Below are 7,689 nucleotides of genomic sequence, written 5' to 3'. Positions count from 1 at the left end.
ACCAGTTACGGCATCCTAAGGGAATTCAAATTTGCACAAAGTGTTTCATGAGTGCCCAAACAGTATGAGAAATGAGCACAAAGCTTGTCTTCACTCTCCAGCTTCTCCATTAAGATTTGCAGTACATTGTTAATCTGGTGTTTTACCCTGCCTGGAGGCTGAGGAATATCTGGAATATTCTTTACTCCTCCCTATTCAAAACAGAAATCAGAGGCTCTGAGTTACCACCCTGAAATTTGCAGTGGAATTTCTTTAATGGCCTTAAGTAAATAATTTTTCCACTGAAAATTTAATGTATGGAACATCCAGCCTGCTCTGCAGCCAACTGTAAGATGGAAACAAAACAAAACCCAAACCATTCAGGGGTAGATACCTCATTAAAGTATGAAAAACAAAAGCAAAACAAAACCAAAAAACACAACCAAACAAAAATATTGTCTGTAGTTGATGAACTGGAACATTTTTAAGCAAGAGATTCTGGGGCTGAGCATGGATTCACTTACATCATTATGGAAATCACAGTGAAACCATGCCTCTTTCAACATAATTGCCTTGAATTAGTTAGTACACCCACTTCTGAATCTTTCAGTCACATTTTTCCTCCATTCAGGCTAAAACCCAGTTTTCCATATCCCACTTCAGGATCCTGCCTCCTTAGTGGGACAAACTGCCATTCCTTTCTTCTGAAATGAAGCAAGCAGATATTCCAAAATGTGTCTCTCTCAGTAATGATGTTATAAATAAGGAGAAATAAACCCCAGGGCAAAAGATGATATTAGTTGTTCTCATATCTTTACTGGCAGAATAACTGGCTGCACTGCTAGCCTGACTACTTGAATTTGCTATCTGTCACTGCTGTGGCAGATTACAATTACTTTCTCTCCTCCTCTCTCCATCCTTTTGTCCCAAGTTTCCCCCTGAACCTGGGCTCTTGCCACAACCCCTTCTTACCCAGGTCTGATAGAACAGCTTAGAGGGGCTGACAAAAATCACTTTTCCCACTGCCTTCTGCTACTGCATCACATGATAAAATACCATGTGATACCCAGATGAATTAGTTTTGAGCCCCAAAGTCCTTCCCCTTGAAACCTCATTGAAAATTTCTCTGCTAAGTAGACCAGACAGCCTGAAGAAGTCAGTCTACTCTTCTCCAGTGCCACGGGGTCTCAGGCTGTCTTGGGAACCCTGACCCCAGTGTGATGGTTTCAGCTCCTCTTTGTTAACTTGGCCTCAGAGCTGCTTCAGGGAGAATATGAGGGGGCATCAGCTATTTTTGTGGTGGGATGAAGAGGGTGAGGTGACAGGTGGATCAAGAGGAAATATCTCGGACAATCTGGCAAGAAGAATCAAAGCAGATGTGAGGAAGAAGAGAAAGATGAGCAACCCCATTTTACTTTCCATGGTGATCTTTCCCCATTTATCAGAGCATTACCAGCATACTGACTGACCAAAGGTCTGAAAAGAAAGCAAGCACCAGCACTTTCATTTGGATGGTGGCAGTCAGCCCTTAAATGGGGTCTAGGAGAGATGCAGCCAGGCACCACCCTTTCAGGTCACACAGCTGAATTGCCTTCACCTGTGCTCCCAGGGCTGACCCAGTCCTTGCCTCAGGTGATCAATCAGTGGTTCAGGCCATGACTCAACAGTTTCCATGCAAACAGTATAGGAAGGAAGGAAGGGCAACTGATGTAGTAAGATGAGATGGGAAGGCTGAGCAGTAATGTAAGGAGATCACTTTTAGAGGGCAGTTAAGCCTCGTAAGAAGGTATGGTCTAATCTGCTTTCAGATGTCTTCTCTGCTCCACATGTGGGTTTCATCCATCTGCACTCTCAGCTAGCATGGAGCTTGTAATTGATTTAACTGAGAGGTAGGTGAAAAGGAGGATTTTAGAGCTGGAGCTGAGCAGCAGCCAAGTTTGGGGTGCTATTTGCCTGCAGGGCTCTGATAACAAGCTAAGCCTCTGAAGCACAGCTGCAATCATTAGTTTGGCTGACATTGTACTCAAGGTCTGTGTGTGCATTAGGGTTTGTGGTACTGAGCTCCTTGGTTGGTTTTGGCATCACTGGGACTTTCAGGACAGGGAAGATTTTTAGAGAGAAGAACAAAAAAATTAAAGAGTTTCCATGTTTTTGTTTCCCCAGCCGAAGCTTTGGGAGCAAACAGAAAAAATGGTCCCAATTCTGGGTTTCAAGGGGAGTCAGGTTTTAAAGCTGACTAGGTGAACAAAGCAGAGTCCCACAGCCTCCCTGGAACCTGAATGCGTGCAAAACTTGTTTTGAAGTGGAAGGCTGTAGAGAAAGGGGAAAGAGGCCAGATTAGTATCACTCCACTGAGTCCAGCAGAGAAGAGCAGAAGAGGATAGTGCTGTACTCTGTGACCTGTATTTTCAATGTCCTTTTATTTATTAACAACCTGCCAAAAATAAACTCTCAACCAGGTTTGCTGCAGAGCGGTAGCATGGCCCTTGAAGTCCACCTGACTTTATGATGCACCAGAACAGCATTCACAATACAATCATACACCCTCTCCTCAGGACAGGAGGTGGACAGGTCAGTAATAACCTCATTGCAACCCACACCTCAAATCTCCACAGGACATAACTGGAGGAACAAATATGTTGCAGTGGGGGCTGACTAATCCATGGAAGAGAATAATTTTGTGGATTAAGCACAGTCTCTAAAAGAAACATGTTCCTTGCATGCACAATTTCCACTTCTATCAAGATAGACTCAGTTCTCCCCTCTAAAATCCATCAGCTAGTACCTCTGTATTTACTTTCTGGAGCACAGAATAAAGTTTATCATGGCTCCTACAGTGGATCAAGGCCTCAACAGCTGCCTGAGTTCACCTGGGTTTGCTCACAATCCCACAGAGAAGCCCATGGGGGTACAAGGAGATGCAGGGCTTCCAAACCACCCTTACCAACAGGAAGAGCATCTGGCCCTGCAGGCAACAGGGGTTCTACTAACAAAACTGTGTGAAGTTATGAGCACTGTGTGCACAGTTCTCCTTGTTAGTGTATCTAAGCAGTGACCTGCTGTCAAGTAGGAACATTCAGTATCTGTAACCAAGATCAGCTTCCTTCAGAGTGACAGGATCGGTATCTGGCCCAGCTCATGGGGGAAGGCCTGACCCCTAACCATGGCAGCAAGACACTCACTGAGGTCACAAAGAAGGCAGACAAAGGCCAGGAGCAATGAACTTTGCAGAAGTGAATGATTACCTAAAGCAATGAAAGCAGGCAGAAAAGAAAATGAAGACAAGATTTGCTATTTCTTGCTAACCTCTTTCTTCATTTCAGGTGGAACAACTATTTTGCACCTATGGGAAGAGGGAAACAAACACTGTCTTCTCCAGCAGCTCTGAAGATGTCCATCTACATCCAATGACTCATAGATTTTCCCTTGGCAGAGAAAAATCTTGTCAAGCTGGGTAACGTATTACTTGCTTGTGCTACTGTCCTCAGCTCTCACCCTTGAGCCTGAATACCTTAGCTCCTCTCTGGCATGTACCATACCATTGGGTGGGTGATACATACTGGATTGCCTTAGGTTGAAACACAACATGTATTTTTAGTACATTACAAATGATCTATAGTCATTTAGTAATTCCCATGGTGCTCAGACCCCCTCAGACAGGAAATAATCTCCAGCAGACTCTGTTGTAGCTATACTAGGCAGGCAGTGCACAGCTGGTAAAGTCTCTGAGTCCCTGGGAGTGAAGAGTACTTAAGCATACCTCCCACATAATGACAATAGCTTAATTTCCTTGGACATTTCTTGTCTGCAAGGTCATGCTGCTGTTCCCCTCTGGTGCTGTCTGGCTCTGGAACTGAGGAAGGAAATTACCACACAAAACCCAAATCAGGGGATTTTTTGAAGAACTTGAAGCAGCATGTAGTAAAATTGGTAATAATACGTTGCACCAAGAGGAAACCATTGCAGACACCCTGCAACCTGGTTAATGTAATATCTCAGCATGAGAAGACATCCCAGAACAAACTGTTCTGCTCTGACTTCTCTAGAAACCAATTAGCACAGACAACTCTTTTCTTTTGGGCAGGGATGATTTTAATAAACCATGTAGTGTGTTACATTTTTATCTGTTCCTTATCTCCCCTTTTCTAGTCCCTAGAAGAACGAAGTGAAGAAATCAGAGCGAAGAAGAAACCAAGACCACCAGATAGACCTGATCCCACTTTTTAAAACCACTCTGTACCCTTGACAAGCTGCTCTCTGCTACAGAAGATGTGCCAAGAGCCTGGTGACTGGTACGAGTGACCTTCCTAAGGATTAGCCAGAGATATGTGACTGCCAGTGAATAATTCTATTCATTTATTATCTGTGATGAACAGTAAATCATTCTAGTAAGATACTTTTCCATTCATTCATTGCTTGAGAACGATTAAGAACAAATAGCCCTTAAAAGCTTTTCCAGTGGAGCTAAGCAAAATGTACACAGGGAGAGCCAAAAACTTTGTCCCATTCACTTGTGGTTAAATCATATCAATAGAGTTGGACAAACAAATAATGGTGTGAGCACACATAGATGCCCCTTCATCTTCACCCTTATATTTTCTGGTCTCCTGACCATCTGTGCTCATGCTACTATTCTAGAAAACATTTACCCAAACAGTATTTTGATCTGATGAAGCAACAACACGGTTTTGATAAGCACAGTTTCAGTGTAAACTAACATACCTATGGATAAAATAGAGCACTTACGTTACCCAGATGGTTAACTAGTGAATGTCAGTGCTAGGATTACTTCTAAATCTATCCACGGCTGTAAAAAGCAGTGACTTAGGAAAGGCAGCAGGCAGCTGGAGAGGCTTTTTCCATTCACCCACACCATGCCAAAGTTAGGAAGAAAGATATCAAGGATCTGAATCAAGGTGTGAATCAACATCCCATGTCATGCTCCTCACTTCTCCTGCCAATACATACGAGATATTCCCATGTCATGGTGTGGCATGAACACACCACATTACAAAAACATAGCTAAACCAGCTGCAATTTGGCAGAGAATCAAAGACCAATGTATCTCCAGGACTGCTGCACCATTTCCTACATGTATGAGTCCCCTTCACAGGCTAAGAGAACCTATGATTTGGCTGCAGAAAAGGTGACTCTCCCATTAAGGAAGTGTGATGGCCCAGCAGCTATCCCACAACAAGTAACTCAGCAGATTTCATCCTTTATCTTTTCTATGGGCAATCCTATCTAGCAAACTTTTCCCATTCATCTCTACCATGACTTCTATATCTTTTAGGTCCTGCTTACAGATTTATCCCAAAGCGACTCTTCCCTCTGTAGGCATGTCTGACATTCAAATAAGGGCAAATGAATTTCTCTTTTCTACTCTGCTTCAAAGTCAACAGAGGTCATGTGTATATGACAAAAGCAGGAAACCAGTGGGGCTATTTGCTTGAAATGATAATGCTGTATTTCACAGTCCCTTTCTTCAGAAGCAAAATTGTTGGCATTTTGCTAAACATCATATGACTCTTCAGTAGTGAGGACTGACTACATCTCCACTTGGATTAAACAAAATAATTAACTGTTACTGAGCACAAAGAGAAAGTCACAAGGTTGCAAAGAGTAATGCAGCTACATGGAAGAAGAGAAGCTCTCTTTAAGCTGATGATTGAACTACTCATATAGATAGGGCACTGGCTTCAGCACTGTACCCTTTTCTGTCTATTTGCAGCTGCTCTTGGCTTCTGAGAACTGGTATGAAGCACGGACTCAAGATGAGCTCATGTTCATACAAAGCTAACAATTACCTTTGGTTTTGACTGCTGCAGAAGACTATAGCTTCCTTCCCAATCCACACTCATATTTTCCAACCCTCAAAAATGCCATGTGCTTAGGGAAATAAATATACTAAGGAGTAGGTAGAACTCTCACATCTTTCATGGGAAAAAGATGATTTGAGTAACAGTAGTTTTCCTAATTTGCATCTTTTCTCCATGTAATTTTACCATCCTCTCTTCTTTCCTCCTGAAATTTATGCTGCTCTTTTTCCAGCAGCCATTACACTTATAAATCATTCGTGACAAGTAGCTATAAAGAATGATTAATATTACTTCTTTAAAAAAGGGATTACAATGCAATGATTTCATACGCAGAGTGGATTTATGTTTCCCAAGGCTCCACCAGTTCCATAGACAGGGCTTTAAACCACACTTTGCCTTTTGCGCATGGCAGAGACCTCAAGGCCACTGAGCCTCCATGAAGATTACTCCTTCAGTACAGATAACTGGGGATAACCACAGGATTTTGTCTGTGTGTCCCCCCCCCAGCAGTAATTAGTAACTCCTGCTGACAACAATCAGACTTCTCATATGAGTAATAACACACTAATTTGAGAGAAAAGGAATATTTAGTCATTCAAATCTGGAGCAGCCATAGCCTCCTAAGCAAGGAGGCAGTCTGCTTTCTTCATACAGTTTCCTGAGCAGACAGATGTGTCAGACACTACCAACTGGTCTTATCTACTGCTTAGCACTGGAAAAGCACAACAAAAATGCATACCAGTCTGGATACTAAACAGCAACAAAAACCTTGGCTTTATGTGCAGAATAACCACAAATGGCTTGTGATTGATTGATTACGCATCATCATATGACAAACCCACAGCTATTAAAGCACACTGCTGAATAGACCAAGATGGAATAAACTCCAATAAGTAGACTACAATAAAGATTTTGTCCCAAAGAAGTTTTCTAGACTCTTTTAGAAGCCAAAAAATCATAGTAATATTTAACAGCCAGACTGCTATGTCATAATGAATGGATTCACAAAAAACTTAATAGCAACCATTGCAATAAAAAGAAAAGTAGTTGGGACAGGAGAGTCTCCTTGTCTTTTGTCTCAAAGTAATCCTGGGCCCTTCTCTCTTTGCAAGATGGCAAAGAGTTAAACCCAGCAGCAGGGAACACAGGGAATGGAGAAGACAGGAACTGCTGAGGACAAAGCATTAATCGATCTGCAGAGGAAGTGCCACAGCCTTGTATTCTTGAACCATACCTGGTCTATACCAAGTCATGCAGATTTTCTTCAGCTGGAAATACAAGCACCTGAATCCAAAGATACAGAAAGTATCAGTCTGCAAGAACTGCCCATCTGAGAGATGGAAAAGAGAAGTAATAAGACTATGTTTCTACATAGCAGAAATTACTTCTTTCAACCATTATGAGTGAATATATTATTTTCAGTCATGAAATGAAAAGTGCAAAGAAATATTCACCAAAATTCTCATTTTCCACAGATAAGGCAAAACTGCTTCAAACAGCCGAGCTTTACACTACACTTAAGAAACGATGGGATTTGCACAAAACACATTTGTAGAATTAAGCATTTCAAGTAGAGGGATGCTTTTTGTTTTCCTTGAAAAAGTGTTCCTTGTGATGTTCTCCCATCAACAAATTCTCTACAACATGAGATACAGTCCCAGGTGTAAATGAGTGGTTGGACCTTGGAGGACTTGAACCTGTCAATGTAATTTTGTACCTCCCCCCTTGTACCACATCAACAGCTCCCTCCTTTGCCCCCAGACAAATGTCCATCCTCATCCCCAGCAAGAAAGAATTCAGAACACAAAAATGCTGACAGTTGATTGACAGAAGTCCATCCATCTCTAGCAGCTGTTCTTAGTGCAGAGGAGTCAAAGCAATGACTGATTTC

General features: G+C 42.2%; 1 long non-coding RNA gene across 2 annotated transcripts; it reads left to right on the top strand.

Moving 5' to 3' along the window:
- The first annotated feature begins 2,443 nt into the window (after window positions 1-2,443).
- Window positions 2,444-7,088, top strand: LOC107310999. Of its 2 annotated transcripts, none has more exons than XR_001553824.2 (3): window positions 2,444-2,550; window positions 3,303-3,433; window positions 4,129-5,704. It is a non-coding gene; the product is annotated as an uncharacterized LOC107310999 (long non-coding RNA). The 2 variants fall into 2 exon arrangements; XR_001553826.2 differs by lacking the exon at window positions 2,444-2,550 and adding an exon at window positions 5,711-7,088 and having other exon boundaries at window positions 3,168-3,433; window positions 4,129-4,271.
- Window positions 7,089-7,689: the final 601 nt, after the last annotated feature.

This window comes from Coturnix japonica, chromosome 3 (assembly GCF_001577835.2).
Source record: "Coturnix japonica isolate 7356 chromosome 3, Coturnix japonica 2.1, whole genome shotgun sequence".
In the NCBI taxonomy this organism is placed as follows: Eukaryota; Metazoa; Chordata; class Aves; order Galliformes; family Phasianidae; genus Coturnix; species Coturnix japonica.
The sequence above is the reverse complement of the archived record's forward strand: the minus strand, read 5'-3'. Positions and strand labels throughout refer to the sequence as shown.